The following is a 7,732-nucleotide window of genomic DNA, read 5'->3' as shown; positions in this document are numbered from 1 at the left end:
AAATTTACATAAATCCCGATATTCTAGGGTCTTAACTGGAATATTTCTAACATGAATCTTTTTGTATTGTGCTGATAAACAACAATAACCCGACTTTCAGATAATATTTATTGTCTGTGATTGTGAGACTAAATTCCTCCACATTCTAAAATTTTACCTGTAGCAGCTGTAGGAATAAATAAAAATTAAATCTGTTCATTTCCACATTATGCACATTTATTTATTCTTAATATCTCAGACTGAATGGTAGCTGGCAGTAAAAACAAACTCATCTCCTGGACTGAATTTCCCAAAACGGAATCATGGACAGAATTTAACACTCATGTATCCATGGCAACACTAAAGTTTCTGCTTCTTACCAAAGTTCACAGCACAAGTAAAGATTTTAATGTAAAACTTCAGGAATGACTGCTAACCATAAGTATTCTGATCAATATTTCATGATCAATATGAGGACAGATGTTACAATTCCAGCTGTTGCATTAGACTGCAGTTATTCACAGAGAAATTAAAACATCACATTCCTCATAAAAACTAGATGGGACTTTTATTAAATAAAGTGTTGGTGAATAAACAGTGTAAAAAGTGCAAAGCAGCTCCATTAAATCAGGAGATGTGAGACTTCCACAGCATGGATCACCATCTGCTGTGTTGATTCATAGCTGAATGTCAGAATGAACTGAGCTAGAAAAGCTGCTTTGAGCTGCAACATTACAGTCTGACAATCCAACACCATCACAGTTTTCATCTGGTTGTTTTGCTCCAACATGCTGTGAAGTTCAGTTTTTACCTGAATCAATACAGAGATTCTATTTCCAACAATGATTGGAATAAAAATTAGAATCTTATGAGGTTATTAATGCAACTAAATCCTTTCAGATGGAAGGATTTACTTCTAAGTTCTAATTCAAGTTTCAGTTGGAGCACATTGCATTCACAAAGAAAAACAGCGATACCTTCATAGCAACATTTAATAAACCTAAAGCTTCCCTGTTGGCTCATTGGTGGAGTTTGTTACTGAGCATCTGAACCTTAAATCCAGTGAGACGACCATCTTCAGTCGAGGCCAGTCAGAGAACTTCAAGACCTTCCATCGGCTGGACCAGATGTGGCATCATCTCCCTCTGAACATCTGGATGACAGGAGAAAAGACAGAAATCAAACACAGATCACAGAAATACAATTGATTCACTTTCATCATTTTATAAAAGTAGCATGAACTTTATTAAAACTTGACAATATCAGTAATGAAAGTAAATGTTTTTATCTTGTGTTGAAGCTAAATTTAAAGTCAATTTTAATGACAGTTTATCCTGAGAGGAGTGAGAATGGAGCTTGTCTTTCCTTTTTAGAATATTCCCTCAAAATATTCTGTTTATTATTGGCTTTAGAAGCATTTTTCTTTACTTATTTATTTTTAGATACCTCAGACTGATGCACTTTGCTTGTTTGCAGATAATTTCAGGTACAATGACAATAAAGATCTTCTATTATAACATATTTTGCTAAAACAAGAACTGCAAACCTTCTCAACCATCTCTCAGGCTGCAAAATTCCAACTGCGACCAAGAATAATCTGATGTAGTTATTATTATAATCTTTACTGAACCAGCCCCGGAATTAATACAAATCTGTATATGGATATGATTTTCTCTGATGGGACCACTATGGAAGCTGTAGTAATTATTAACTATGCTTTGAAGGGAAAGATTGGGTCTTCATTCAGGTGGATAAAAAAAATGCTCTCCCTTTAAAAAAAAAACAAAAACAAAAAAAACCCAACAAAAAACAACTGTATACAATAAAGTAAATCTCTTCTGCACTGCACACATACTACACTTTTGTAGAACTCTGGATGTCAGAGTAAAGGCAGACAGATCCACCGATCAGCCACAACATTCTGACCACTGACAGCTGAAGAGAACAACATCCATCATCTTGTTCTAATGCAACGTTCTGCTGGGAAACCTTGACGTTCATGTGGATGTTTGACATGTACCACCACCTAAACACTGCAGGACAAACAACCCACTTGTCCCCATGGCAACAACAGTCCTTGATGCCAGCTGCCACCCTCAGCAGGACAAATTAAAACTACTCAGGAGTGGTCCGAGGAACACGACAGAGCTAAGCTGTTCACCTGGGTTCCACACTCCCCACATCCAGATCTGATGGAGCATCTGTGGGATGGTCCAGGATCAGTCTGGTCTAGGTAGGACCCACCCTGCAACCCACGGGATCCACAGAATCCACAGGATCCCCAGAGGTTCTGATGAACCACTGGGTCAGAGGAGTTTTAGCAGCATAAAGGGACCAACACAGTATTAGTCAGGTGGTCAGAATGTTAGACTGTTATATTGTCATGCTGATTATATGATCAGTAAATGTTACCATCAGTTACAACGTCCACATTGATCAGGAAAAAAACAAACTATCAATTCATTCAGAAACTGTGGGGTTAAACCTAAAAACACAGACCTCAACAGCAGTTTGTTTCAAAGCAGAACACCAGCCGGTTTTCACTAAAGAAGCTTTCAGAGCAACAATTAAATGACAGATTTGTTCTCATTAAGTTCACAGAGTCAGAGTCAGCCAAAATAATGTACACACATATCAGGAAAAGAAAAACTTTTATAAATATTTCATTTGTATAAGTACTTCTATACATATAGATACCTCTTTCAAAGTTTGATCAAATCACGATAACTCTGTGTCCTGTTGTACGATGTTTTCCCAACAGATGGCATTACCCTCATGAATGGAGCATCAACAAGTGACGTCTACAACACAACAGAAATGTCTGGAAGCCAGTGGCCACCACTTTGAGCACCTCTTGTAATTGTAGAGGCCAAAGATAACTTTTATTAATCTCGTGATGTCTGAATAAATTTGGTATTGAAATATTTATGCAAGTTTTTCTTTTCCTGATGTGTGTAAACATTATTTTGGCTGACTCTGTATAATGGGTTTCTGACAGGTCACCAGGCAACATCTTTTTATAATAATGACAAACATACCTGCATTCTACAGGAGTGATTTTCCTCATGTGCAGGTAAAGATGTGTGAGGAGCTTAGAGATGACAGGAGCAGGAGTCATCCTCACTAATTCAGCTTCCACCTAGAAACAGAAAGACCACAAAGAAACGCACTGATATACTCTCAAACGTTCAACCTCACAGCCTCAAAATATCTGTTTAGGAAGTGCTGTGTTTCTAAATTCTGCTGAAAGCATTGACAGACATTCTCTTACAAGGTTGTGTAAAAAGCAGCCTGTCCTCTGAGCTACTGAGAAATCTTCCTGAACAAAGTTTCTACGTGTAAATCGGCTCAACAAAAACTCAAGCCTCAGTCAGAGATAACAGGTATTGTAAATTATAAACAACTTTCTTTGTTAACTCAGACTTTCTGCTTCAACCTCACATAAAAAGGGGAGTTTAACTCATCAGGTGACTGAAAATGAATGGCTTGTGCAGTTCTCGATCCAAAAGTAGGATGTTTCAACGCATGTTTTACTACAAATACATGCAATAATAAATAAATACAATGAATGGTTGTTAGTTTATTCACTATTAATGTCACTTTATATACTGGATTGAACTTGAGCAGTGGAAGAGAGAAGGAATTTAATGAAATTATGGAGATTCAGAGAGGTCATGTTGCGAAATGTTAAGCGCAGTTTAATTCAAATCAGCTGAATGTTAAACTTCAGTGCAGCTCAACGGGTTTCAGTTAACCTTAAAGTAAAATAACCTTTTTAAAAGCTAAAATACACAGCAGAGAAATACAGGTTGAGACATTCATTCTAATAATGACGGACAGTTGCAGCAGCAACTAACACAGGTGTTCAGCGGTAAGTTAGCCACCTGTGTTAATTAGCCCGCTAGCTAACTTAGCCGCTTAGCTAGCTAACGCGTCCGGACCAACTGCTCAAACACGACAAAACACAACTCTTCACAAGTCGCTGACTTAACATACAACAAAACGACGCTACTGGTTAGAAGTATTTATCTTCTTACCGTGTTTTACTCCAAAAACAAGGTCAACAGCAGCCAGAGATGCTACCAGTCGTACCGACCATAGCTATAGATAGAAGACTAGATACGCTAGCGCTGTCTTCTGTCTATGGCAGGGGTCACTAACTGGCGGACCGCGGTCCGGATCCGGACCCAGACGCCGTCTAAACGGACCGGACCTGTAATCAGTAAATTTTAAATTTGACCGGTCGCTTCTGTTTTACCGGCACAGCTTTCCCAGTGTTTACGGCATTAGTTATCAGCTCAGGAAACACACAGACCAATTACGTACGAGTTCAGCCATCCCACGTGACGCTACTCAGCCAATGAAGTCTCTGCATTGCAGCTGCTAAACATCACAGCTCTGCGTTCAGTAAACAGTTGAGAGGTGAGGGACAGACAAAAAAGGAAAATGAATAAAGCGACACCGAGAGGGAAATAGCCCTGCACATGCTGACCATGTTTGGCTCAACATACAGCTGGAGGAACCTTTCTCAACTATGAACATAATCAAAACTGAATATCGTTCCAGACTGACCAATGAGCTCCAAATGTGTTTGAGAATGACCCTGACACCATTCAGACCACAATTCAAAATACACAATTCAAAAAATACTGGCAGGGCAAACTGCAGCTCAGTTCTCCCATTAAGCAGCAGGTATATAAGGGGAGTAACAAGACAGGAAAAAAAATGTAAAAGTGTTCAATTGTTTACATTTTTTGAGATTTAGGTATTGTTAAAGATGTATATAAGCTGGTTTGGGTTGTTCAGTCCTTATTTTTTCAAGTTCTGCACCTAATTTTAAGATGTACAATTATATCAAAAGTTATTTGTTAGTAAATGTCAAAATGTTTTTGAACCATACTGAATTTATTTGATTTGATGGTCAGTTATTGATTACATGCACACGCTAATAAAACTTCTAGGTTACATCAACATATATCGCACTAATTGAAGTCAGACTTTATGATGTTTCGAACCTTTGCTTTAATACATTTTCTCTGACTGGACCTCTTTGAATTTTAGTTGAATACCCCTGTGCTAGCTAGTTTCTGAAATATATTGCAAGGTTAACATTACTATTGTGAAATGAATTCCAAACATTACCCAGAGTAGAGCTAGAACTATTAGTAGATTAATGCATTAGTTGTGGAATATTAAAACAAGTAATCAACAGTTTTTAAAGTATTTTTTTTAAACAAGAAAAATTCAAAATTCTAATTCTGAAGTATTTTGTGTTCTTTTTTTTTAACTCTCCTGTGACAGTAAGCTTAATATATTTGGGTTTTACACAAAAAAAGACATTCAAGGACGTCATCTTGGGATTTGGGAAACACACTGACTTTTTTCAAACAAACAACTCACATTTAATTGAGAAAATATTTGTCAGTAAAATTCCTGTTTAATGCACATTCTTCCCCATAAAAGATGTGCAGAGCCATTTTTTCCCCACATATATTCTGAAACCTCTGTTGTTTATTTCAAGCTTGCTAGCAGTCTTTTTCCCGCTCTCTTTAGCAGAAAATTATGTTTCTGGGCATATTTCCGATTCCTGTCAATCAGTGGGTGGATGCGACTCTGTGACAGGAATTTGTATCGTGTCAACTACATGCTTGTGGGTGTCATTTGTATTTTAATGATTCTGATTCTGCTTATTATTTCTGGTTATTAATGATTCTTGATTCAGATTTTTCCTGAGTTGTAGGCTGTGATTGATTCTGTGGTATTATAGTAAACATTTTTCTGCATTGACTACTTTTACCTTTAGTATTAATGCACATTTTTCAGGTTTTACTTCCATACTTTAAGTAACATTTTTAGTGTGAGACTTTTGCAGTTTGATGTTAGTACATTTACTTAGGCAAAAGTTCTATAAAGGTAAGCATATTATATAAATTATTATCGTTACTATGTTTTTTGACAAGTGAGATTAGCACAACCTCAGTCTAACTGTCCATCCCCTTTAAGGACGGTGTGTTTGCTGTGGGAATTGAGTTTCTTCTGGTGTATGAGACACGCAGCAGCACGCAATGTTACTTTAGTCTTTCAGAATGCTTCTTAATAATAGTTACTGAATGTCTTTGTGTTTGCCGTCAGAGCTGAGAAATAAAAATCACTGTTCATGTTACTACAGATGAGGTTTGTCAAATCTCCACTGACTATCAATATCTGTTACCAGCAGAAACACAGAGCTATAGTAATCGTACGTATAGTGGCAGCGAAGTCCGAGGCCGTCTTTGGTAGCAGTAGCAGCAGCATTTTCTGCATTCAAGTGATTGCTACAAGACAAACACACAATCTGTGCTGCTCACCTGCTAATCAGGCAAACGGCCTGGAGTACTAGACCAGGACTGAACAAATAATCGATTTCAAATTGAAGTCATCATTTGAAACAAGGCAATTAAGACATCACAAGGCTGCAGTTTAAGGTGTTGGTTAATCAGTATGTCTGATGCAGGATTTAAACTCTTATCCATGGTTCTACAAATTCCTTTTTGACAAATTTTTGATGGCAAAGCTTCATTACACAGTGAATATTGAACTGTTTCAGGGTCCAATCACATTTGTTAAAAAAAAATGACCTAATATATGATTTCCCCAAAATTTTCATCTGCTTGACTCATGACTTAAGACAAATACATTAGACAGGAAAACACCATGCATTCCTCTTGATTGTGCAGACTGATAGTGGTAAGTGTTTTCAGAATGCTGTTTACGAAAGAAATAACTGATTAATTAATTGTTTAGAAGTTCATAAGCAGAATTTAAACCAAATTTTCTTAATGATTTCTGTGGATTTGGACTTCTGGAGCTGGTTGTTGAGAAATAGCCCTCTTTGTAAAGGCTACACACCCTCAGACCCACACAAGACAAACGAACAAAGTGAGGAGCTGCTCAACAAAACATTCCTTTATCATGTTTCCTGCAGTTAGAAGCCTCACAGGGCGCCTTTAACTGAGATGATTGAAAAATCACTAATAGATTAATTTATGTAGAACATCATCACCTGCATCCCTACGTGAAACGGCGCCGAAATGAACTTCTTGACATCTCTTTCTCAGCTTGTTTATCTAGCTCAGCACTGACAGCGCAGTTTTGTGTTTAACATCATGCCGTAGGTTTGTCTCCTGGTTACAGCAGCTCCTGTTCGTCCTCTCTCTCCTCACACTCCTCCACAGCTGAGTGACAAAAGTCTCTCCTGAGTGAAATCATGCATTTCCTTCTCGCCTTTATCTCTGATGGCCATTCCTCGAGCGTGCTGGTCATTATTTGCTGCTGGGTGCGAAGAAGATGAAAAGTCTACCTTGTTTGCTTGCTTGCACACTTTAAACCCTTCTGCGCTAAATGAGTTGTTATGTTTCAACTAGAGCATTATTAATAATCTTGGGTTAAGATGCAGAGCTGAAAAAAATCGCGAGGCCTGAATGGAATGCCCTGTATTTTTTATGAGTGTTTGTGCCGGTGTGTATTTGTGTGCTTGCATGTAAGTTTGTATTCGCGGGGTCAACCCTTTTATCCTTGTCTTTCAGGATGGAGTGCGTGAGTGTTTGTGTATTTCTGCATTCTCCGCAGGGACTATTTCAGTTGAGGGCAAAGAACACAGAGAAACTTTGAAAGAGCTTTTATGTACTTTTGAGTGAAATGATCCTAAGAAAGGCTTTTTATAAAGAATACTTTTTATTCAGGCTTCCACATCCAGAAGGGCACTTACTCAATT

At 37.7% G+C, this 7,732-nt stretch overlaps 1 long non-coding RNA gene across 1 annotated transcript; it reads right to left on the bottom strand.

The window, feature by feature from the left end:
- Nucleotides 1-530: 530 nt before the first annotated feature.
- Nucleotides 531-4,403, bottom strand: LOC129350288 (uncharacterized). The gene is made up of 3 exons (XR_008603633.1): nucleotides 4,017-4,403; nucleotides 3,018-3,118; nucleotides 531-1,132 (listed from the first exon to the last, which is right to left on the bottom strand). It is a non-coding gene; the product is annotated as an uncharacterized LOC129350288 (long non-coding RNA).
- Nucleotides 4,404-7,732: the final 3,329 nt, after the last annotated feature.

This window comes from Amphiprion ocellaris, chromosome 13, assembly GCF_022539595.1.
Source record: "Amphiprion ocellaris isolate individual 3 ecotype Okinawa chromosome 13, ASM2253959v1, whole genome shotgun sequence".
NCBI classification, from domain to species: Eukaryota; Metazoa; Chordata; class Actinopteri; family Pomacentridae; genus Amphiprion; species Amphiprion ocellaris.
The sequence above is the reverse complement of the archived record's forward strand: the minus strand, read 5'-3'. Positions and strand labels throughout refer to the sequence as shown.